The sequence below is a fragment of the Trachurus trachurus genome (assembly GCF_905171665.1).
Source record: "Trachurus trachurus genome assembly, chromosome: 24".
NCBI classification, from domain to species: domain Eukaryota; kingdom Metazoa; phylum Chordata; class Actinopteri; order Carangiformes; family Carangidae; genus Trachurus; species Trachurus trachurus.
This window is the reverse complement of record NC_139910.1, coordinates 21,272,378-21,298,116: the sequence shown is the minus strand read 5'-3', so window position 1 is coordinate 21,298,116 and position 25,739 is coordinate 21,272,378. Positions and strand designations below refer to the sequence as shown.

General features: G+C 41.3%; 1 protein-coding gene across 4 annotated transcripts in view; it reads right to left on the bottom strand.

The window, feature by feature from the left end:
- The window catches only part of akap7 (A-kinase anchoring protein 7), a 46,047-nt gene that overhangs the window by 9,272 nt on the left and 11,036 nt on the right, over positions 1-25,739 (bottom strand). The window lies entirely within an intron of this gene.

Genomic DNA, 25,739 nt, shown 5'->3' with positions numbered 1-25,739 from the left:
CAAAATATTTGTAGTGCGTTTCAGATGAAGCAGCATTTTACAGGACACATGCTTTCAAAATGGGAAGATTAAGCCATATGGGAAGTGAATCCCTCATTTCACCTCGAGGTTTATTCAGCTCAGTTCCTGCTGTCGCTATTAACATCCAGGAAATATTTACATTGTAATTATGACCCTGCATAAACAGACTGCTTGTCCTGACCTTGTCAAAGGTCTTTAAAAAGGTGTGTGTGTGTGTGAGAAAGTAATTTATCTGCCAGTATAATTTTGCCCTGGCGAAGTGAAGACCTTTATGGTGGCTGTAAATGTGCCCTCTGTACCTGCCAACACGTGTAACACACACACACATACACACACCTCACTGATTAATTCCTCAGTAGGATACAGTAGAAGTTCAACAGTATCTTCACACACACACCCACTCCTCATAACTCACATCCTCACTCTCTTTGTTTCTCCATCTCTTCCTCTTCTTCTTCTCTTTCGTTCATACCCCCTGTATCTCTGCCACTCTGCTTCTCATCTTTACTTTTACAAACCTCTTTTTATCTAAACCTCTTTCCAATCTCTCTCTCGCTCTCTTTTTTTTTTTTTTTTGCTGCCAGTGTTGGTTGTCATGGTGACAGGATGAGAACCAGATAGGCACTTCAACTTTTAACAACACAGGAGGCTGCACTGACTTCCATCCGTTTCTTTTGGCAGGTTTCACTCTCTCTTGTTCTCCTCCTTCACCTTCACCTTTGTTGTCTTCTCTCAGCGTGTCTTTCCTTCTCCCTGTGCTTCAACAACCTTTCTCTTTACAGCTCATCTTCGTCCTCATTTACTCAGCCTCATGTCTCGAGACCTGGTGCCTGTTGAAGTCTTTGAAACTCACTGTATGATGACATGTTTTTTTTGCCTCTAAAAGCTGTAGCTCTTTCAACTACTGACAAATAACTGTGAAATCACTTGTGTGAGTCACCTGAAAAGCTCCAGCATTAAAATTCATGAGTAGATTTCAATGAATGACAAGAAGAGAGTTAAAGATGCAGCCTTCCTTCCTTCCTTCCTTCCTTCCTTCCTTCATCAGTATGCGTTGTGTTAAACTCTCCAAACTTTGGCGGTGCCTCTGTCACTGTGATGTTCATTCATATACAGCTGGACTGAACCTCGTGGCCCATATGGTGCAAACCAAGCCAATTAAAGTCTTTAACTGGTAAGTAGAAGTAATGAGGACACAGTTTGACGTGGAAATTATTATCTTGCCTGGGTAGATTCTGGTTAAACCTGAGTGAAAATTAGATTAGTCCAGGATATACTCTCGTCTGTCCACCACTAATTGTGTGCCAGCTTTTGTTTTAATTGCCTGGTTAAAGGATTAGCCATGTTAAGGCCATGGTCGGTCACTAGGTCAATAACGTCTCGGTCCTGCTTCAAATATCTCATCTAAAGCTGCAACTAATGATCACATTCCTCACTGATTAATGTGCTGATTGTTTTCTTGATTTGTCAAGTAGATATTTGGTCCATTTTCTAGAAACCAAGTTGATTTCTTCAAACACCTCATTTCCCGTCACTAACAGATGAAGAACCTCAGATATCGATAATAAAACTGGAAAAGGAACAACTGACTGGACCTCAACTTTGTATCCAGTAACATTTTACTTAGTCCAGTACTTTGTAGTGTTTCCCCTCCAACTGTCCAACAATCCATCCCACCAGGTCACAAGAAGCTTAGGTTTATGCTGGCTAGATAATGATGGCGAATGAAGGAGAAGTGCCGTTTTTTACAACCTAGACTTCTTTCTGGCATAAAATACCGTTGTTTACTCACCCATATAACCTTGGTGTCATTAGGAGGGGTGACCTGATTATCATATTTTAATAATCGAAGCTTCGCGGACATAAAATCGATCAAAATCGAAGCTTCGATGGCCGGGGGGGTGCGCGATCGTAACGTCCGACGTGGGGGGAAAAGGAAAAAAGGAAGAATAAAAAAAACAATCGATCACGGACTTCACGATCGATTACCATGGCAACGAATGAAGTTTCGAATTTTTTGGGTCAGCCCTGATATTTACATCCACACATATCTATAGTAGGAGTGTTCGGGGCACCGACATGCAGCCTCTAAATAACGTATTATCTGCCACCAAACTTGTTCATTGATGTTGTTATGATTCGTTAGTGCTCTCGAATGTATCTAAATATCGTCCAAAAGACTAGTAATGACACTTAAGTTATATGGGTGAATAAATGACTTATTTTATTTTGACCTATTTTATGCTAGACATAAAGTCCAGGTTGTAAAAAACGGCACTTCTCCTTTAATATTTATACTTCAGTGTGACATGACAACACCTAACATAATTGTTTTGAGGCACTGATGAGTGTATGACATCCTCCTGGACCCTCACATTCTTTTTATGATTATTTTATGACATTAGCGTTTAACACAGCGCTAGACGCTCCACCCTTCTCCTTCCACTTGTTCCTCCTCCAGTCTTCTCTGTCTTGTGTGTCTCTGATGTGCACTGGTTCCTAGTGGCTGGCACAGACAGAAAGGTCGAGAGGTTGTTGGTGTACAGCTGCTGTTTTTAGGGATTCTAACACTGTGCACTGTCACTGAGCTGCAAGTCTGTACCATGTCAAGTGACAACTGGTGTGCGTCTGCTTCGCTTTGGTTCCATTCCCAGCGTCACCGCTCTGCCCTGTTGGACTTGGCTCTGCTCTTTCCTCCCTGGCACCGCTCTACTGTAATTTATTCTGTACCATGTAAGAACCTTTTAACACTATTACTTCAAACTTCCACGCGCAGCTATTCATCCTGTTCTGTGGCAACTTCTCCCCCAAATAATTAATAGAGTCCACTTCCTGGTTGGACGGGAGCTGACATTCTGCTGAAGTCTGCCAAAAATCCTTCACCAGATGCTTTTAATACTTAGTACTTTCCATGATGGAGGGAGCGCTCTATAATACTCAGTTCCAGCTGATGGTGGCTACTCTGATGATGCAACCCATACACAAGCACTTCACATGCACATGTATAATCCCATTAAAAACACCAATGAACACAGCAGTATAACTGATTATGTTTACATTCAGCTTAATAATCTGCTGCTATGACTAATTTCTTCTACAAATCAACTGATTCCCTGAAAGCTCTAGCAGAGCTCTAAGGCAGAAATGTAATGCAGCACATTTGGTGGGAGGGGGAGGATGAATGAAGAGAAAGCAATGGGCAGATGAGGAGGAGGAAGGAAAGACGGGGGAAAAGAGGGGGAGGAAGACTACAGTGTAGTACGTGATGTGAGAAAAAGCAGGGGTGAGCATATTTGTGCAAAGCGAGAACCTCTTTACAGGAAGGGGTGAAGGAGAAATACAGTAGAAGGCACAGCTAGTGGAAAAAGAGTGGGTACATTTAAGGACGGAGGGGAAGACTGGAGGAACAGACATTGAAATAAGAGTCCAGGACGAGGACAGCGGTGCGTGGAGGCCGTGGAGCCGCGGGGTAGGTGGGGATACAGCGCTGATGGTGGAGCGGTTTCCTCAGGAAATACCAGGCGCTCTCTCAGACACGAGATTACCGACTGCAGCCCAGTTCTACAAACTCATATTTACGCTGTTTTCCAGGGGAAGCCTAGTATCGACTGGAAGGGTGTTGTCAGATTATTATTATTCATTGCGGGGGAAAGACAGCTCATTACGGAACGCAAACACAATGCCACTTCCTAAAAACACATGAAGAATAACATCAGGGTGTGTTTACTCTCAGCGAACATTAATCCAGTAAATTAAACATTTGGCAGGAGGTAGAAAGATCAATAAACACTAAGTCATTCCCCTTTGGCTGGAGGAAGGCTGAGAGACAGTGTCCAATGTCCTAATCAGCTGGCTCCAATCACATGAGTACACACTGCACTGAACTCAATGCATAGGAAATCATATAGTAAAATAAATAAAAATAAAAACACAAAACTTTGCAGCTCTCTGACTCATATTACTCAACAACATAATCTGTCACAGCCTCATCTGTCTGCATTTTGGTGAATTCTGTGATAGAGAGAGAAAGTATAATTACATTTCTCACAATCTTTCCCTTGTGCCAAAACAATGGGATGCAGAGTGTTTGTGCCCAGAGGTTGTGTGAGTCATTACCTCTACTGTACCACTGCGCTGATCAACTATTTCATGGCTGATATAGATTTCCTCCACCGAGACAGTGAACACCATCAAAGCTCCATTTCACCATTGTACTTTCAAAACAGTGCAACGAGGAGGCAGACTTGAAGAGGCACCGATGCTTGATGGGAATTCTCTACCTGAGGCCGGGACCTTCATATAACACTGACAGAAGCAGCAGCAGCAGCAGCAGCAGCAGCAGCAGCAGCAGCAGCAGGGTTAACTCATTTGGCTGCTGATAGACACACTTCGTTTTCATTTTGTCCCTCTAACATGAGCATGATGACAAAAGGCAAACTGACATCTTTCCAGGAAAAGAGCCAAAGCCTGGGGCCAGACGTTATGCTACAAATATGACAGTGTGGAGTATACTGTGCAGGAGAAGACGTACAACATGAACTAATTGTGTTTGTGATTTCAGAGAAATATGGTTCACAGAGAACGTACATACTAGTGCAATCCAATTATTCCTAGTACATTAGTTCAACCTTTAGCCATAGAGGTGCTTCGAGCTAAATGCCAACAAGCTCCCAGTGAAAGCGGCGTATGGCTATTATATTCTGCAGGTAGAGAATACAGCACGTTAACAGTCAGAGTTCAGCCCGGCAGGATGCTAAACACAGATCATGAAAATAACATCTGGATTTCATGGTGGCGTTAGTTCATACACTGTCCTCCCCTTCTCTCCTCCTTATCACGGACCAGACGTTTCATCTAAGTCATTAGGATCCATCCTTTTGGGATCCTGAAGCAAATTAGAATAAAAATATTTCAAAGCAAATATCAGCCTGGTGTTGGCACAACAGGAAGCTCAGAGGGTGATCATGGTCTAGGCTCAAACAGACGGGGAGACACTGGATTAAAGAGGTGAACATCCCTTATTGATTGCATCTTAAAAAAAGAAAAAGCAGACATCGAGCGGTTTCCATCTAACTCTGCAAAACACACTCCAGTGAGCGTCTGTAGAGAATTTCATGGCAAACTGTTTAATAGATGTTGAGAAAATTGAGTCTGGACCAAAGTGGTGGACTGACCGACTGATGTGGCAGAGACTTTATTAACATTTAGCAGGGAGGTGTGTGTGTGTGTGTGACATTAAAGGCGTGCAGCTGGACAGGTGTGTCAGCCTGTGAACACGGCTTGACCGGACATCAAACACACAGCCTGGCCTTTATAGCATGAATGGGCCATGGGAGAGAAAACACATACTACGCTTTGATTTGACATGGTTTCAGCCTGGTGTCATAGTGCAACTGATCCCAAGCCAGTCTGTGAGCTAAGTCACAACAGCATAAGAAGTGTATCAGCTCAGCACAGCCCCACAACGACTACACAGTGGTTTCTATGTCACGATTATACAAATAATCAGGGTATTATGATCATCACAATTATTATACATTAATTAATTTCACAACACTATGAATGTAAAATATAATTACACTACTAATTATTTACACAAAATAATTTAGTTAATATTCAAGCCATTAATTGTCATCTATACCAAATGTTTATTCTAATAGTTTTCTTTTTATTACAAATGACACGTTAACATTTAAATTACTACCAATTCAATGTAACATTATGAAGAGTAACTTAATTTAAACCAGTATCTGTGCATTTACCTTTATTTTGGTGCTTATTTGCCTGTACTGTATGGTTCCGACATAATCTTGTTTGGAAAGTGACGGTATTTAGGAATCATGACGATTGATTAATTGTGGCGTTTAATACCGTGGTTAATTGTGAAAAGAAGTTATTGTGACATCCCTATCTTTCTATAGAGATCGGTGGTATGAGCCGTGACATCATCTATGTCCCGATCACTTCAGATCAAAGCAGAACAAGGAATCACATGACTCTGCCTCTCTGCATCAGCCCTGCGTCTCCGCCACCACCAAAACTCAAACCCATAACTGCAGCTTTATGATGTGCTTAACACCTTCATAAAGAGCAGTGCCTGTCTGGCCTGGTTTGGAGACACGTCTGGCTACAGTAAAACCGTGTCTGACCAATAGGAGAGTGTGTCCGTCCAGTCAGACCTCGTCACAATCAAACAAAGGCGAGACAGTAGAGTATTAAAGAAGTGAACGTCTCTTATTGATTGTATCCTTAAAAAAGCAGACAGAGCTGTTTCCGTTTCTCTTTGCAGAACAAAACCTCAGTCCCTCAGTCCCTCTGGCAAAGCTTAAGGGCATGTAACGCTGTAATTTAAACCCAGCAGTGCCTCCCTCCTGTGTCGCAGCCTGACTCGGGGCAAAAAGCAGTCAGCCAGGATTCAGGCATGGCTTTTTCTGCTCAGTGACCCGGCTCTCTGAGCTGTCGTCTGCTGTCAGACTCGCGCTTATTATACACAGCCTCACGCAGATCTGGGAATTTTTTTTGGAGCACGGACAAAGAAAATGTGAAAATGTGAATGTTTTTTTATGTTTCTTGAGAAGAAAAAAAAAGAAAAAGCAGACTGCACAGAAAGAGTTAACAAAGAGAGGCACCGGAATGAAAGAAGGAAACTTGGCAGATGGGAATGAATGGGAGAGAAAAGGATGAATTAAGCAGTGCTGCATGCCTCTCTCTGTTCCGTTCTCAGCTCTCCTCTCTTCCTCACATGTGGTCTCTGCTGTCTTCACCAGCCATCTCCTCCTTTGTGCACCAATCTGCTTTGTTGACGAGCTCACAAACACAACTAACACAGCTCAATTTGGATTTTTGCGATTCCACTGTTGTGCGAATCGCTACAATATTTTCTCCTCGTCTGATCGAGCTCATCTCCGTTCTGTTGTTACACCCTGAATGCAGGTGATCGCTCCAAATGACTTGTTTTTATTTTTCAACAGCTCAACCAGTGGCCAAATGCAGACTGAACTGCCCTTTATTTGCCTATCTCAAGCAAGCTGTGTCCCTGTGAGCAGTCACGCTGCTGTTATCTGACTGTTATTAGAAGAGGGGGGGGGGGCACATACTGATAAGAGAGGGAATAAAGGTTAAATAATGCTACGAAGGGCGTGGCACTGTTTGGTTGTGCATTCGATTATAAGGTTCTCAAAGGGCAACAGTGAGCAAGCACTGATGTGCATTAGCACAAAGTAATTACTGCTTTTAAGATCATGCTTGAAATGTTTGCTACATTTCTTCAGTCATTTGTGAAGGTGCTCATAAGGAGACACAGGTGACAAACACTCAGTACCTCTCAAAGAGCAGCAGTGAGACACAAAAAAAACAAACTCCTACTGCACAATTTAGTGACTGGACTATTGAATGCAGCTTTGTGAAAAAGAAAAACTACTCAGTTTGTCACTTTGTCTGGTGGTTGGCAGGGAATCTCAAAGACTGCTCAGCACATTTAAAGGAACTTTGATTAAAAAAAATCAAAGTTCGAACACAACCAGAGGTTTGATTTGATGCAGACGACACCCTCAGGAGCCTTTATTAAGTACTTTGACTCCTTGACAGATAATCAACAGAGAATCAATCAGCATTAAGTCTCAAAATGGATAAATCATTTCAGCTGTTTAATCAAGCAACACAGTCAAATATTCCCATGTTGAATTTTGTTGATTTTATGTGTTCACTATAATCAGAAAAGAGGTGGGCAATTATTTCTCCAAAGGGCCACATGAGAAACCCACAGCGTTGCCAGGGGCCACGACATTCTTGTCACCCAGTGCCTTCTTCTCACCACTAAGATTAAATATAGACAGGATAATGTGCACTTACTCTTATCATTTAATATTAATGGTAACAAAAATAACTGCAAATACAATCTTACTAAGAAAATCACTGTACTGCACTGCAAATTCAGAATGTAAAGCAGCACAACGTCAGGGATGCTGTCAACATACATCCCATCCTATATTCCTGTTTTAAGAACTGTAACTTCATTAAATACATAATAATCAAATCAGAACCAGTAAAGACTGAGCCCTTAGTGAACTTATCATCTACATTATTCATATTTCATAGATTTTGTGATTAACTTAAAAGTAATCAATCCAGAAAATAGTTGTTAGTTGTCTACATCATCCAATTATCTATTTACTTTTTGATATTTTGTATCCTTTTCTATACTAAACTGTAATTCTATAATTTGTTGTATATATTCTTGTTGGCTCCGTATTGTAACTTTTACCATAATGCATCAGTTAAAGTAACAATAACTATGGATAAAGCTGTACAACATGCTGGAATAGGCGGAAGCACACCAGCAGCATACATTTACAAGGCAGCACTGTGAGTCTGTGGTCATGAGATGTGGTTCACACAAAGGAGCTAATTCAGCCACAGGCATTTGTGTTTGTGTGCACACATATCTTGTACTTTGTTGTGAGAGAGTGTTTGAGCGTGTTTGTGTAGTTTTCACCTGCAGCGACTGTTGACACGTCTGTGGCACCTTGTCATATTGGTCACGCTTGATTAACACACAGACACACACATACAGTAACACGCACGTGTCTCGCTATGCTCACGAGGATGACTGTCACTGCATCACAGGGGTAGCATCTGACCTACAGTGTACACACACACACAGACACACAAACTCCCTCTCTTTGCCTTTGCAATTGTGCCTTTGTCTCAACATCACCATTTGTCTTTAAGCCCATTCCCTCCATTTCCCCTCATTAGCCTGCATTCCCTGCATCACGCTTTCCCCTTCTCCCTCCATCTCTCTCTCCACTCAGAAGTAGGGCACAGTGGCTCGACTGTTTATAGCAATGCAGCTGCAAGCGGGGAGAGAGAGGGAAAGAGGGAAAGAGAAGGAGAAAGAGAGAGAAAGGAGACACATAGGGGAGAAACAGGAGGCAGAGAAGCAGGAAGAGGGAGCACACAGTGGAGTGTATATGCAGCCTAGTTGAATATTTCTGTTACCAGTTGCAGTGCTTCAAAGGAACACACATGCACCTCCACCCCTCCATCCCTCCTCCCACACATACACGCACCTACAGTACAACACCTATTTTCAAAATCAGCCAGTGTCAAAGTCTGCGTTTATAACAGGATGATCAACATGATCGACATCTTACGTACAGCAAACACACACACGGACACACACACACACACACACACACGTGTTATGTAATTATGTGAAGGCCACAAATCACTGGCTCATTTTATGACTTTGTTGCCACTGGTTAATCATAAATCCAGACCACAGGTTTGCAGCAGTATTAATATACAGGTACGGCCATTTACCTTCAGTAATTAACAGAAAAAGGGAAACTAAAAAGTGATTAGACGCACTTATACCTTTGCTGGCAGTTGCATGGATGGCAGATTTTCTATTAGTTCAAAGTATCTGAATGTGATCAATTTCAATTTCTTGCAGTAAGATCGAAAACCATGGACAAACAACTAACTGATCCAATTTACTCCCCCAGACACAACAGGGCAAACTGAACTCTATTGACTGAGGCCTTCCTTCCACTATAGCTAATCTATACCACACTGGTAAAAACACTGTGTGACTTCAACTTAATGCAGCTGACGTATTAGCATATTACATGGTGGAATACCATATGTCAGATGACATACTGTATTGTGTATTGTTTTTGTTTTACTAGTAGATAAGGAATAACGTTGAAAAAACACATATCCTACTATTAAAACATTAAGTGGCACCAGAGCTGAACGGTTCAAACAATTATCTGCTACAGGACATGGAGGGAAGCCGCCGCTCCAGGCTGTAATCAAAGTGCGAGCTGCATCGGTGACTATCGTCTCAAGCTCATTTCATTCCTTATGAGCTGAAGCAGACCGGACAGTTTCCTCTCTACATCTCTGTCATCTAGTGGAAAATGAGCGTCTTTGCTTTGGTCCTTCTCCATTTTAATTTTCCTCAAACCATCCGCTGATGTTGTGTAACAACATCCTGCCCAAACAAGTCATCCAGAGAAAGTTGTAGTTGTGGAGATGAGGAGATATCTGGCTAATCTGCACCACATGGTCGTGAACAAATGGAGGGTGATCCATGAGAAGTTATTCAAAGTCCCTCAAGTGTTTTGCATTTGAGCTTCACTGTTCAGAATTGAAGACTGATTTATCCTGTTTCTCCAACTTCACCTCAAATGGTAATAATTTAATTTAATTTAATTTGTCATAAAATGTGACATAAAATCTGACTTACATCTAAGTCACTAATACCACAAAAACAGTTTGAATATTGCATGTCTTTATTGAACACATGCTCAGGAGGAGTTTTGGACCATTCTTCCTTAGAGGACAACTTCAGCTCAGCCATGTTATTATAGGATGTCTGGTGTGAACGGCTCTCTGGAGGTCATTCCACAGCATCCCTATTGGATTCAGGTCTGGGCTCTGACTGGGTCACTCCCAAAGATGGATTTTCTGTTTTTAAAGCCACTCTGTTTTAGATTCACTTTCAATGTTTAGGGTCGTTGTCCTGCTGCGTCACCAGACAGCCACCCTGACATTATCCTGAAGGAAGCCTGGATAAACTCTGGAAGTCATTTTGCCCTCGGTGATGGCAAACTGTCCAGGCCCTGAGGCAGCAAAGCCCCAAACCATGATGCCCCCTCCACTGTACATCTGACATGATGTTTACATGCCATTTTTACACTATATGTACAAAAAATATAAAAAATGTAATCTTAGTTTCATCAGTAGGCTACACAAAACATTTTCCCAGTAGTGTTGTGGAGTGTTAAGGTGCTCTTTGGCAAACTTCAGGCCTGCAATGATGTTTTTTTTTTTTTTTTTTAAAGCAGTATGCAGAAAACTTCACATACTTTTACTTTTCCTTGCCACTGTACAAAATGATGGGATGCAACTTACACAAGCGAGTGATGGGGGTAAGTGTGACGTGTGAACCACATGTATACATAAAGTATGTCAGTGAGCTATGTCATGTCCAGGAGATAGACATTTGAAATGAGTGCTATTTGCACACTGACAGAATGTGAGTATTTCAATTAAAAGAATGTAAATTCAACTGTCTCAAGCTTTCAGGTTATGTGCTAAAGCAATACAGCAACAACTAAAGGAGACAGAGGAAACTGGAACACTGAAATATTCTGATAATTCTGAGAAATTACGACTTGGTCATACTGTTATCTTCTGGATCAAGAACACATTGACTGGAACAGAAAGTTATTTTGCAAGCACTCCGTTGTAGACAGCTGCTGTATGTCTTAGGTCACGCTCAGTGAAACCCTTACAGATGGCCCCAGACTGCTGCAGCCTGTCTGGTCTTCAATCAGCCCAAAAGGGCACATGTCTCTCTGCTCCTCATTGACCTACACTGGTAGCCCCAAGGCCGCCTGAATCAAATTCAAGTCACTAATGCAGCCTTCAGAGTGACTTCTGCATCTGCACTCATCTACTTCAACTCAAACTTACAGCCTGCGTTCCTTCGAGCAACGGCGTCTGGTATCGTCATCCGGACACACAAAGCAATCACAGTCCAGACTGCTCTGTTCTGTGGTTCCTCAACGGTGGAACAAGACACTAAACACTATTAAAGCAGGAGCTTCTCTCTCTATCTTCACAAATCTCTTAGGATTCAACTCTTCTGAGAAGCAGCTCCTCAATTTAACACCTCCAACACCCTATCATGCCTACCCTCACACTTACTGAATAGATTTAGTACTTGGTATTTACAACAATAATCTCACCTAATGTGTAAATGTCATGTAAATGTAAAGCGGAGTTCTGAAGCAGCACTACAAAGCCACATATTTCCAAGTGATTCACAACCTGTCAGTTCCATGTCATTCCACTCATCGACCGCTGGTGGCAGTAACGTGCAGAGATGCATGGCAGTGCGTCAAAAAAAGGCAGCGAAGAAGAAAACTGCAAGCTAGCCAGCATGGATGTTCACAGAGCATGGTTGAGAATATGAAGAGGATTTTTTTTTTAGACCTCAGGGATGCATAATGTGTTCTGTTGAGAAACAGAAGACGTAACACAACTTTTTTTTGTTTACTTGAAAACTCCACACAGCACCTTTAAGTTGCATCTTTACTGTCTGGAACAATCAACTAAATCTAATTAGTACAAGGTTTGAAGTTGAGTCTGTCAGTGAGTCTTAACTGTTTCATCTCTCAACTCACAATCCAGACTGTTACTGTACAAATATACAACACTGGACTGCACACAAAGGGAAGTGCATGTTTACTCTCTTTTACACGCATGTACTCTTTGTCCATCTGTAGGTCACATACAATCAGAGATGTAGACAGTTGACACAAAGCAACACACACACACACAGTGTAGATTATATTTTTTACACTGCATGCCGTGCACACATTCTCTCCACAACACACACCCACGCATGGAGACAGGAGCAGGAGACACTTACTGATTTTCTCCTCGGTTTGGGAGAAAGGGAAGCAGCACAGTTGACCCATGGCGCCTCCTTCCCTCTCCTCCTGTTCCCCTCTCCCTGCTGTAACCCCTTCTTTTTCCTTCCCCTTATTCTAAAAGGCAGACGGATGGAGCGAGAGTCCTGCTTCTTCCCCCTGTCTCTCCCACTCTTTATCTCTCTGTCTTCTTCTCCCCTCTGTGTCACTCTTTCTCCCCCCCCTCAAACGACAGACAGACCCAGCGTGGATGGAGGCAAGGGAGGAGGAGAAAAAAAAAACACCACCACCCTCCCTTTTTCCCTCTGTGCAGCCCCGAAGAAGACAGAGCAAGGCAGGAGACAATGAAAAAAATGAACGAGTGGCTCCTTGCTCTCGCTCTACTTTGCACTGACACAGGGAGGAGGGGGTGTGTGTCGGAGAGAGAGAGAGAGAGAGAGAGAGGGAGAGGGAGGGAAGAGTAGGAGAGGGAGGGAGAAAGAGAGAATGGGAGAGCCGGAGTGTGTATGTGTAGGGGACAAAAAAAGAGTGTCATTTTTTATACGTGTTAAGTGGGGAAAAGCGGAGGAGAGGTGTGTATAAGATAACAAGTGTGTAACTAGATGCGGACCGAGAAAGAAGAGGAGGAGGAGGAAGAAGAGGAGGAAGAGGAAGAGGAGGAAGGGTGTTCTGCTGTGTGAGCAAGCTTCAGTAAGCGTACATTCACCAAAGAGACAGAGAGAGCACAAGAGTGTGGCAAGTGTACGGCCGAGGAAAAGGGAGCGGTATATGAGGACACGGCAGACACTACAGTGTGTGTGTGTGTGTGTGTGTGTGTGTGTGTGTGGAGGGGGGGAGGGGGTCTGTAAGCTCCACCTACACTCCTCACTGTAGCTTGAATAATGGTTGTTGAACGGCCGGCAGCTGCAGCCTGCTACTGCATCCATCTACGTTATTCATGAGATTTATGATGTTAGTATTCACCGACACATATTCTGAAGGAATAGAAAGAAAAAAAAATCGAATTCATTGTTACATATAGGTCGGCTCCAAGGTTAAGTATGGATTATGGTGGAGGCGATGGTCAGCAGTAAAGACAGACGTCCCAAAGTCAGGCTCATGAGGACATGGAGACGCACGTGGAGATTATCAACACTTCATATTATCTGCTATAACACAGCACTTACAATATGCTGCAGATGTAAGGAACATATACATCTTGGATTTACATTCTGAACCTCAGTGGGTCTGACAGGATGAGGTCAGTCCACCTGCCTCGGATTAATTCATCCTCCTCCAACAAGCTGACGGTGAATTTCAACTTCAAGTTTGCTATCAAACAAAAATGCTTTTTTAAATATCTGTAGAGGATATCTATATCTTTAATTCTACTGGTTCACTGGCAGCTAATGAACTGAGTGTCTCAGGTGTTAAAATGCCTCATATGCATCACATACATGTTTGCTTTCTGAATGTGAGGATTTTTAGAATGATAAACTACATTGTTACACAACCTGTGGTAGCCATTTTCACTATTTCTTTTATTTCATGAACTAATTTGTTAAGTAGTGCCACTTATTATTTATTTCTACTTATTTTGATTTTTTTTTCACATTAGCTTCCATCATTAGTTCTCTCTTGTCTCATCTTTGACCTCCAAAATAAGGGATTCATTTATTTGTTTAGGAGGTGTCTTTCACTTGTTGCTCCTTGTTTAACGTCACCTGTCAAACACTTTGTGAAAACATTTGAATAGGAAAGAATTACCCGCGAGCACACAGCGAGTGACTCAGTCTGTTTTTGACGCTATACATCAGTCTGATGCCTGGTATCCATGATCAATTCTCTCTCTTCTCATTAATATGAATTACCATGCCTCAGTCAGTGCTGCCTGAGGGATTGTGTAATCAGACAGGCTGAGCAATTTGGATGTAATATATATTGTAGCGCCTAAAAAAGCAGACTTTCCTACTCTCGCTCAGCTCTGCACTGCACTCTGATGTAATGATCTCAAATGAGTCCTCACAGTTGGAGCTCAGTGTAGCCGCCAGCTTGAGCGGCTCGTGCTGATTGAAAACTCTGCTCTGACAGAGGAAATCCCCCCGAAAAACAAATGCTTTACTTTACATTATTCTGCTGTAACATTGTTCAATAATTGGTGAAAAGCAATATTGGGCCGTTTGAAAACAAAGAGCTAAAACAGACTGTAAACCTCTCTGGAGTTCCTTCCCTGACTGAAACTGATGTAAAAAGCAGAAAGCAGAGCAGTGCAGCAGAATGTGACCTTAGGGATTCTGTTTAAGTGCAAGTACAATTTATTCCAAAAACCTACTTATGCAAATGTATCTGTGGAAATGTGACTTTAAGCCCATTTGCACTACAAAGCTCTGCAACTACCTGCATCGTAGCTGTCACTCCCTGAAGGCAGGCTGCGTGGTCATCACCAAACAAAGCAAAAACCAGTCTGCCTCCCATCTGCACTGGCACGGAAACACATTTAGAGTTTAGGCTCAACAAGAGGTATTAGTCATGAATGACTTAGCCAATGGCAACATTAAAGGTCCAGTGTGTAAAATGGGGGGTGCGTGACATCCAGCGTTCAGATTCTAGTTTGGGGCTCTCACTTGCACGCACCCCTCCCGTCGGCAAAGTGACGGGGGCCTCCAAGGACAAAACAACCAGGACTGGGACGACGAGTATTTCAGGAGCTTGGAGCGATGAGGTGAAGATCTAAGCCATTTTACGATATGTCTGCTGTTTCCTACTCCTTCTTTCCTTCTGCCTTCTTCTTTGTTGGTTTATTCATGAACGTAAAACTCACGAAACATGCTCTCTGGTTGGCTGGATTTTCCTTTCGGGCTACTGTACAAACATGGCGCCGCAAGACGGCAACACTCTCTAAAGCAAGACCCTCGCTATATGTATATATAAAATAATTATTATAAGGCTACGAAAACCAAACAAATTTAAGTTTATAGCGATTATACACTTCTACAAATAGTATTTTGCCAATAAACCTATGGACAACGAGGAGTTTCTCCATCGGCAGAATCAAAAATTACGCGACAATAAAAAAGTATCATATTAATGTGGATGAATCTACGTTACCCAAACTTGTTAATGGCTCCATTTTAAATAAATATATTGTTTTGTCTCTATCGTTATTTTGTTATTATTATTAGTGGTGGAAATGCTGGGCGAGCCGACCAGTGTTTCCTTACTTTCGGTTTTGCGGACGCTGCCCGGCGGGTCATGGGAATAACGCCGCCGATCACCGTTTATGGACGGAACTACGATGGTATGTGATTGTCTTTGAATCTCCGACTTTACTTCTTGATGAATGAAAACATTCTTGCCAAGACGTCCATCTTGCGCCGGTCCAAGAATTTCACCGTGCGCGCGGAGGCTCATGGTAAATGTAGTGTGAAAACACTTCGCTTTCCAAAACTCCTCGCTGTCCCTTTAAGTATAAAAAGCTAGGAATCCATGTGAGTATAGTTCCTAACATAAGGATTCTGTTCCCATCGTTGTGTAGCTGTCTGATGAGATGAGGATGCAGGTTGCAGGGTGATTAGAGCTGCTGCTTTCACAAGGCCCTGGTTAAAACCCTTTCAACAGCCTCCTTCAGGAGCTCTGCTGATGAGTCCTTGAGTCGCACAGTGAATCTCCACCAGTGTCAGGGGCAGGCGTCTGTCTTTGTAGCCTCGTGAGCAAAAAAACTAAACAAACAAACAACTGAGCCGGTTAAAAGCACATCTCTACTCTGCAGGGTTAATGGGGGATTACGACCACGGGGTAAGGAGGAAGTAAGGGAGTGTGAAGAGGAAGGTGGAGTCAAAGCAAATAGCCACACGCACGCATTGTAGTGCATGGTGCTCTGAGCTCAGCTGGGAGGGTAGACAGTGGAGCCCTGTCTCCAACAGCAGCATTCAGCTCACAGCTGCCACTTCACACACAAACACTGGCTCCATCACACACACACACACACACACACACATCTGTGATGACTGCTATTTGTAGGGCTTAAGTGTTGTCATTGATGAGACACAAATGCTACTAAACGTCAGTTATACTGAACGTATACGTTAATGAGCACAGACTGATCACCCCTGTACACACAGGAATCTCTCAGTTTACTTTCATAAACCATTTGTAGGGCCCTGTAGATACACTATATTACCAAAAGTATTCGCTCACCTGCCTTTACTCATTCTATGAACTGAAGTGCCATCCCATTCCTAACTCATAGAATTCAATATGATGTCGGTCCACCTTTTGCAGCTATTACAGCTTCAACTCTTCTGGGAAGACTGTCCACAAGGTTGAGGAGGGTGTTTATAGGAATTTTTGACCATTCTTCCAAAAGCGCATTGGTGAGGTCACACACTGATGTTGGTCGAGAAGGCCTGGCTCTCAGTCTCCGCTCTAATTCATCCCAAAGGTGTTCTATCGGGTTCAGGTCAGGACTCTGTGCAGGCCAGTCAAGTTCATCCACACCAGACTCTGTCATCCACGTCTTTATGGACCTTGCTTTGTGCACTGGTGCACAGTCATGTTGGAAGAGGAAGGGGCCCGCTCCAAACTGTTCCCACAAGGTTGGGAGCATGGAATCGTCCAAAATGTTTTGGTAACCTGAAGCATTCAAAGTTCCTTTCACTGGAACTAAGGGAATTTATACACCTGGGGCCAGGCCAAGTGATTAGGACACCTGATTCTGATCATTTGAATGGGTGAGCGAATACTTTTGGTAATATAGAGTATATATATATTTTTTTTTTTTGCCAAATTCAGTTTTATTTTTTCCCAAATTCATTTTTTTCCGTTTCAATCTTTGGGGAATTCTGTTTTTTTACTCCTATTTTACTCCCCAAAACACTAAACACAAATTAAATAGAAATTACTTTAAATTAATTGAGGTACCAAACAAACAACACTTTTCCTCCACACCTTAAGAACAAATACTGCATGATGCAACGTAACACTGCACTATAATCAAGTACCACCCAGATTTGCTTCCCTCTGTGCAATTTTCCCCAGACGTTCCTCTTCCACATGAAAACAGCATTTTGGTCAAATTATGTCAAATACCACAATACTCCACGTTAAAAATAGATTCCGTTTTAATTGGCCAATTCCGCGATTACGTCCAACTGTGGCTCATTTTGGTCACTATTCAACTGGAAGAAAATGATGTTTCATGCTGTAATGTAGTTTGTGAGGATCTGTTTAATGTTTAATAGACACACCGCTTTCATTTAAGCCCTACAATGCAGACAGAGAGACGCTTTTAAAAAAAACACCGCAACAGTGTTGACTTTGTTTAGCTGAAGGTCGGCTCACGTCGCCTCAGTACTTAGTCACAAGACAGGTTATGCACCCAAAGAGAAGAAGACAACTGCATGCTGCAGATAACAGGGACTTCCTGGTATGGCTTAGTGCTTATCATAAGACTAATGAATAATTTACTCCAGACATGCTAACATGCACAAAGACACAGAAACATAAGCAGTGATGTAAAACAAAAACAAGCACCTGCGTATATGTGATGAATAATGTTGAGGCTGTGTGCGACACACCTGGTACTGTAGCATTTCTACAAGTCATTCAGTCATTGGGTGAAGCTACAGTAATTCAATCAGGTGTAACCACAAAGAACTGCATGTCCAACTGTTACCTTCTATGTTTGCTGCATTTAATATTTACACAGAGCTTAAATCAACATGAAAACCACCTTGAAAATACCGCTGAGTACCTGTTAAAGAGCCACAGTGCACAGAGACTGAGTGAGAAAGATAGATGGCAAATTCAAGGATTGTCTATATTTCCACTTTCACAAAACTGTGGTGTCACTGTGACATTTGACTACCAAAATCTAAACAGCTAATCACAGTTATTTTGTATAATCGTTAAAATTGCTTCCATTCATCTGTATAAAAAAAGCTGGCTAAAACAGAAATGTCATACTTCCATCACTATTTCCACGTTTGACTGGTCCTCTGTTAAAGCAACACTATGTCGTTTTTCAACCTTAAAATAATATTTCTAAACTCATTGAAGCGGCAGAAAAATGGTTGATAGGATGAATGGTGCCACCGACGGCAATGGCACTGGCAACAAATTCACATAGGCTACTGTGCTTCTCTGGGGAAGACACAGTACCAGAGCAGTAGCTACCACGAATCCTACATAGTGTTGCTTTAATGACATCATCATGTTGCGCCCTCTTCTGCCCTGGTTTAATGGCACATGAGTGGAGCTTATTTCAATACGCTTGATTTCTAATATTTAACTCATTGAGTGCCGCGCTCCTTTCCAAAGTTTTAGTCAAGTGTACCGGCAATTTAGACCATTTTTTTTTAGACCCCCCCCCCCCCCGACGATCGATTCTATCGACTCAGTGTTGATCTTTTATTATATATATATACACTGTAGCAAATACAAACTGTTTTTTGGCACCAATATAGTAGAGTATTTTTCTGTCTGTGTTGGTCAGCCTGTCTGCTTGACAGCCCCATTTTGCAAGAAAAACAAAAAAGATTTCAGTGAGATGAACAGATTGAGAACTTTATCTTATTAGATAGAGAACAGATGTTGACACAGTTTTCCTTTTTGGACATATTTTTGCAGTGGCAAAATGGTATTAACTCGCAATGCATCACAATGTGCTATTGCAATATTCAGGATATTGAAAAATGATTACAACATAGCAATAAAATTGTATTGTGGCCTGATTGTGGCTTAAAGGGATAGTTCAGTTATTTTGAAGTGGGGTTGTATGAGGTACAAATGGCCCCTCAGTACAATACTCATTTATCACTCCACCTATCAGCTGATTGGATCAGACTCTTAAGGTGAGCGTTAGGTATCCCGACATGCATACCTGACGGAGCGACCCAATGTAATTGACTGCGATATTGTTGCGTATAGTGGGGCTCCACCTTGGGGCAGATATTGTACTTAGGGGCCATTTGTACCTCATACAATCCCGCTTCAGAAAAACTGAACTATCCCACAGGTATCATAATAATTTTGTATTGTGGGAGAGCATAGCTAATAATCAAACAATCAAATCAAACATAATCAGAATAGAGCAACAAACCAACCCACCAACATCCAAGATAAGACTTTAACTTAAATGGATTTGAGGGGAACTCATTATGAAGACAGATAGGAGGACAAACATGTTGCTTGATGAAGTTTCCTGATGCCAAGTGACAGTGTTCATGTGCTGCAGGAAAAAAGAGTTGCTATTTAAGTGTTTGACAGAACTGATGTAAATAAATATTAAAACTGATCAGCACTAGAATCAAATATTTAGAGTCAGCCAGACAGATATGAGAAACAGAAACATTTTGATTGGTTTGGGTTGACTTTGTTCATGTCTGACACAGAAAACCTGAGCGACAGTTCATCCAGCGTCCTCCTCCACCTGTCACTGTACTCTACTATTATCCCTCTCTCTTTTTTTCCATCATGCGGTCTGATTTCTACTTCACTTGACCCATGACGCCCCCACGCCTCTCCTCCTTCACCCGCCGTTTAATATCAGACTTCAATTCGCTCATCTCTTTAATGTCACCTTCTCTCAGACTCTCAATTTTCTCTTGCCGTCTGTCTAGCCAGTGGCCACATTATTGCCTCCTCTCATCCTGGCTATCTGTTTAATTCCACTGCTTCTCCAAGTGTCTTCCCCTCTTTTTTCCCACACTCATTTATCACTCTTGTTTAATCTCCCTTATTCCTGGCTCTATCTTCTTCGATCTCCCTCATATGTCCTCCTGTCCTCTGGTCCACTTAGTCGCTGCCGCTTTATTTGCTTCTTACTTCGTCTCTAGCCCAACTCTCTCTGCCTCCTGTCTTCTCTCATCCACTTAATCTCACTCCAGCCCTTCTTCTATCCTCTTAACATTCGCTACTGCAAGCACTGAGTTGTCATGCATTGCTCCACTCAATGCAGATTTAGATATCAACGCAAGATAACACACCAGGATACTAAGTATACACTCTAATGTTGTTGCTTTATTGATATTTAAGGAGCATTATCAGGGACCTGATAGCATCTTTATAGGAAACTACACATTCTATTTGTTTTGCAATCTTGTATTTTTACCAGTGATATTACGCATTAGTGAAATCAAATCAATAACTGTATAGTTCCTTTAAATTACATTCAACTGTATCACTGCTGTAGGCGACAATTTCCCGGTGGTTTGTTAACACTTCAATGGTTCTTTTCACTGAGTGGGAGATACAGTATCTGTGACTGTCACCACACAGACTGGCTGGCGGACAGGTTGCCGTTAACGTGTCTTCCAACTCGATTGCTCGTAATTACAGTCTTAACAATATGATGTGAATGCAGCATCAGCAGACATCCTGCGTCAGGCCCAGTACAACGGCTGAGAGTCCCTTTGTTGCGGTGCGCATTTAATCAAGGCCCTTTAATTTATTTCTAAGAATAGCTCTCTAGTTGTTGGATTGCCGCTAATATTTCTTCCCTTTAAAGAGCATGTTCTTCAGTTGCATAATCCTGTGGTGCTTTTCAGAACATGAAATTACTTTAGCCTCTGTCTTGTCTGAATGCTGCCCTCACCAAACAAACTTTGGCAATGTTCCTGTGGCCTGAGATGGATCCACAATTCACAACAAAGACCAGATTCAGACGCTGCCCCTAATGAATAACTAATTCAGATTCTTTATCACTCCAATAAAATAACAGAGAAAGGGGTGAGTGAGTTTTAGAGTTGACCCAATATCATTAATTATTAGGAACAGAGCCAGTGGTGATGTGCCAATCTATCTATGAGGGACGCCTTAAAGCCATAGCAGATAGAGTCTTAATCATATGGCTCATAGGTTCTTCTTTTTATTTCCCAATGTGGAAAGAATATGCAAATGAGCTGCTTAATCCCAAGAAGCAATTAACTATAACACTACAGAGTTCTTGAATTTAAAATTGTATTTTTAAACCAATTTTCCACACAGATATTTGTATAATTGATTTTTGAGCGGTTCTGTCTTTAGGTGGGGCATCTGTAAAACCAGCAACCGTACAACAAACTCTGGTTTAGTAATTTCACACTAGATTTTTACATTTAAGACATCAATGATCCCTGAAAACTGTAAAGCCCACTTAATCTGCACCCTTCAAGTGTTGCAGTCGTGTGATACTGTATTTCTGATGAGAGAAATTAGCCCATTTACATGCAAATTAGCACATTGCATCATCTGACACTCATGGACTGAATACTCTTTTCTTCTGGAAAAAGCCACAGTGAACATTGTGTACAGGAGTGAGTGACCTTATCTCAATGAAATACCAAAAGGTCACAGAGCAACAATCCACATCCATCAGTTCTGTTTGAGGTCTATGCATTTGTGTCTGTGGGCTCCTTATATATGTCTTCATATGTATCTGTATGTATAGCAGTCAGTGTCAGAGCTTTATATTGTTAATAGAAATAGATCATGACAACTGGAGCTGTTACTCCAGTCAGAGTTTACTGACCAGTTTAAGTATCACTTAACACACACTGTCCATTTATCCTGGAATTTCACCATCAGTCTTTCGGTGTACAGTACCGAGCGCCACATGTCCTCTTGCTGCAACATCATTCTTGGGCAAAATAAATCGAAAACAATTTTACATTGCTCACAGTTTCCCCAACAAATACCTTCTGAATTGACACGATGAGTAATGAGCATCATCTATCTCATGTACACACACATTCTTCTGCTTACATTAACATTGCATTCCTACAGAGCAGCAGCAGCAACATTGTTCTAAGCAATTAACTCTCATCCATCTGTCTAAAGAGAGGTCGACCAAGCACCACAATATTTCCCATCCTGTCTTACACAGAAAAGAGACGAAAAAAGGGTTATAGGGTTATAGGTTAATTTTTTATTTTACTTTTTGTACCTTTTTTGTTTGCATCTGACGCCATGTCAAGTTCCTTGTGCTATAAAGTGACCTTTACTGCTCTTGGCAATAAAAACTTTTCTGATTCTGTTCTGATTATATTCTGATTCATAATATCTGATTCATTTATAACACATGAGTACTCATTAGTATGTAGTTTCTAAACACAGTTAAACATGTTTTTCTCATCATTGATAAGCACTAAGTGTATTTATAAACTACATACTAATGAGCATCCATGCAAATTCAGTATTTATTAACGCTTAACTAATGCTTAATAGTGTGTACTTGTTATAAAGTGTTACTGAAAAAATGTACAGATTGACAAAGTTATATTAGTGCAACAATAAAATACAAACAGCAAAGAGCATTAGCAGCTACAGATCCATATATTGTCCTCAGGAGTGGGTGGAGACCAAACCAGAATTAAAAGACAAATAATACTGGACAGGGAAAACTGTTGGATGTATGTAAACACACAACTGTTGGCTAACAAGTCAACCATGTGAACTAATAAGATGTTGATGTCAATGTTGTGTTCACAGCTTGTTCCTGAAGCTGCAGGTTTGAAAGTGTTTTTCAGCATCGTTAGGAGGAGAACTTCACATGCTGGATTCAATTCTATATCTTTTTCTGTCACTACTTTCTGACATTTTATGGACTAAATAGTTTATCTGTTATAATTGAGAAAACAATCAGCCAATTCAGTGAGGGAAATAACACTTATCAACCCTAATCCAGCGTTACTTTTTATAATTTTATCTCACCACCAGTTTATGTTCAAACAACATGAGCTTCTTGAACAGATAAAACAGTTGCTATTCTGTTGTATTTCTGACAAAATTGCCTCAAGAGTTTCAGGACCTGAACTTACGTAAATGAGCAGTCATAACATTAAAATTAGTGACTGGTTTAACGTCATGGCTGATTGGTGTATATCCGCGGGCTGTTTTAAGAGTTCAGTCTGGATCATTAGTAGTTAGATTACGAATTTAATTTGCAGTGCCAATAATTTTTCACAGTTTTACTCAAATAAAACAAACAAATCAGTTACAACATTAAAACTAGTCGCCTGTTTTAATGTTACGGCTGATCTGTGAACATCCAGGAAAAGTATCTTGTCCTATCAGCCTTCAGTCTGTAAACTCTGGCCTCCTCCTTGATCTCCACACACAAACACACACCCAACAGGATTGTGTATCAGGGGGCTTGTAGAGGATTATGCTGTACAGTGGGTTGTGGGATTAACATACACTCACACACAAAATCAGACACTGACCACAACCAGCACCCTGACCCTCAGCAGCGCGCTGTGAGGCAGAGGAGAGGATAAACCCACCAAGACTCAGTTAGAGTGTAGCCATCGCTTTTTCTGGTGTAATTTACACAGCATGAGGATGATATCATGTAAGTAGCACCATCAAACTCACTGGTGCAGTTTAGAAGATAAAACTATGTTTTCCAAGACTTCCAACAACACAGCAGGTCATAATAAATACTATTACATTATATTATTATGGATCAATTTATATTGAAGAACTTAGTGGAAATTAACAATATGCAATAAATTGCAGAGTAATTAAAATAATTCATCTTATTAGCAATTTCTCAGTCAGATCTGTTGAATTGTCAATGAGGAGTCAATGCTTTATTCCCTGCTGCATCATTGTTTTCAATGAGCAATAAGACTGCTGCGTGCTGGCTGAGTAATTGCTTTCCAGTAGAGAGTGCATGGCCTCATTTATGTGTCGGCTTCAAATTACAGAGACTTAGAGCTCTAGTGTGAATGTTGGCCGTTTTGAAGCCGCACGTCTTTATGGAATTATGTGCTATTTGATTCAATTTTGGTGCATTATGAAAGTCACTATGTATCAACTCAAAGACCACAACTTTAAAACACCAATCAGCTTGGTTGTTTATTATCTTACTTATTCTACTGAATGTCCTGGTGGTGACTTTGGGGGTTATTGTACAGTATTAAGAAGCCCTTGTAAGCTTTGAATTTCCTTTTATTTCCTACGGCTCTCCTGAGATGCCTTCATTTGGTGATTTAACAGACAGAGTGGGATGGGATCGTGCAAGAAACAAGCATGTCTCCTAGTGATGAACAGTGAGTTTACTGTCTTTGTTATTACTTTCTTATAAACCCATTAGAAATCTGAGACATCGTGTTAAAACACAGCACAAGTAAAAGAAACAGTGAAGAGTCAAAGATGGAAAACTGTCTCTGCAGTGTCGGTTAGTTACTTCTAAACATTATCCAACCATAAGTTTCCAGACCAAAAACACTGTAGTGGAAAAACCAAATAAATTGAACTGAGCAATGATGTGTTTATTCTTTATGTAGTCAGCGTTTCATGTAGAGAAGAGGACAACGACTGTTGTATTTCTTCTTTTGAAATCTACCCAGCCGCAGTTTAAAAAGCTTTTGTAACGTATAGAGTGGAGGATGACAGACTTAATTCCTCTTACAGAGAGCAGAAAAGAAGTTTACTCTTGCATTTTAAATATGGATGTACTGTGGTGGAGAAAACACTTGACAATAACAGAGGCTTTTTGATGATGAGAAGTGTGAGGTAAACATCCCTCTGCTCTGTCTCCCACTCTCACACACACACTGTCGCTCTTTGTCTCTCTCAGACAGCCCAGTGATCCACAAAACATTGTGACAGCCTAGTCCCCCTCATGGTGACAGCTCACACTCACACACACACACATACTGTATACACACCCGTATACAAAGCAATTAGTGCAACTACTTGACAGTGGCACTTGGGGAGTCCCTGTCAATCCACTATATACTGTGTGGTCTATGTGCTAATGTGTACTAATGTCTAGGTATAATCCTCTTAACTCCATGGTAACAATGTGATCATTTATTCATGTATATTTATGTAGCTATTTGTAATTATGAAAGAAGAAAATGCACATACACGTCTTTCTAAATTTCAGCCAATTTTAATCCATAATGGTGAAAAACAGATCCAAATCAAGCTCTTTTTTTTTTTTTTTTCCTCTGTAGTTTGTTTTAAATGTGTCTGTGGGCTTTTGAAGCTGTGCTCATCATAAAATACTGTGAATGTGATCAGAGACCATGGCTGTTAGCAGTTCAAAGCAGGGATTCTCAATTCATGCTTTTCCGTGGCAGATACAGTCACTGATTTCATGTCATTACAGCCAAAACAAAACGGATGGCGTGGTTCCTCTAACATTTTTAGAGAGAGGAACAGATCCTTAAAAAGCCCCATGCCTCTAATCCCACTGAATCATGCTACAGTACAATACTGGCAAGACATTTCAGAAGTAACAGATTGATGTTCAACACAAAGTGGCCAGTCAACTGTGATTATGGAGACATTTTTCTTTTC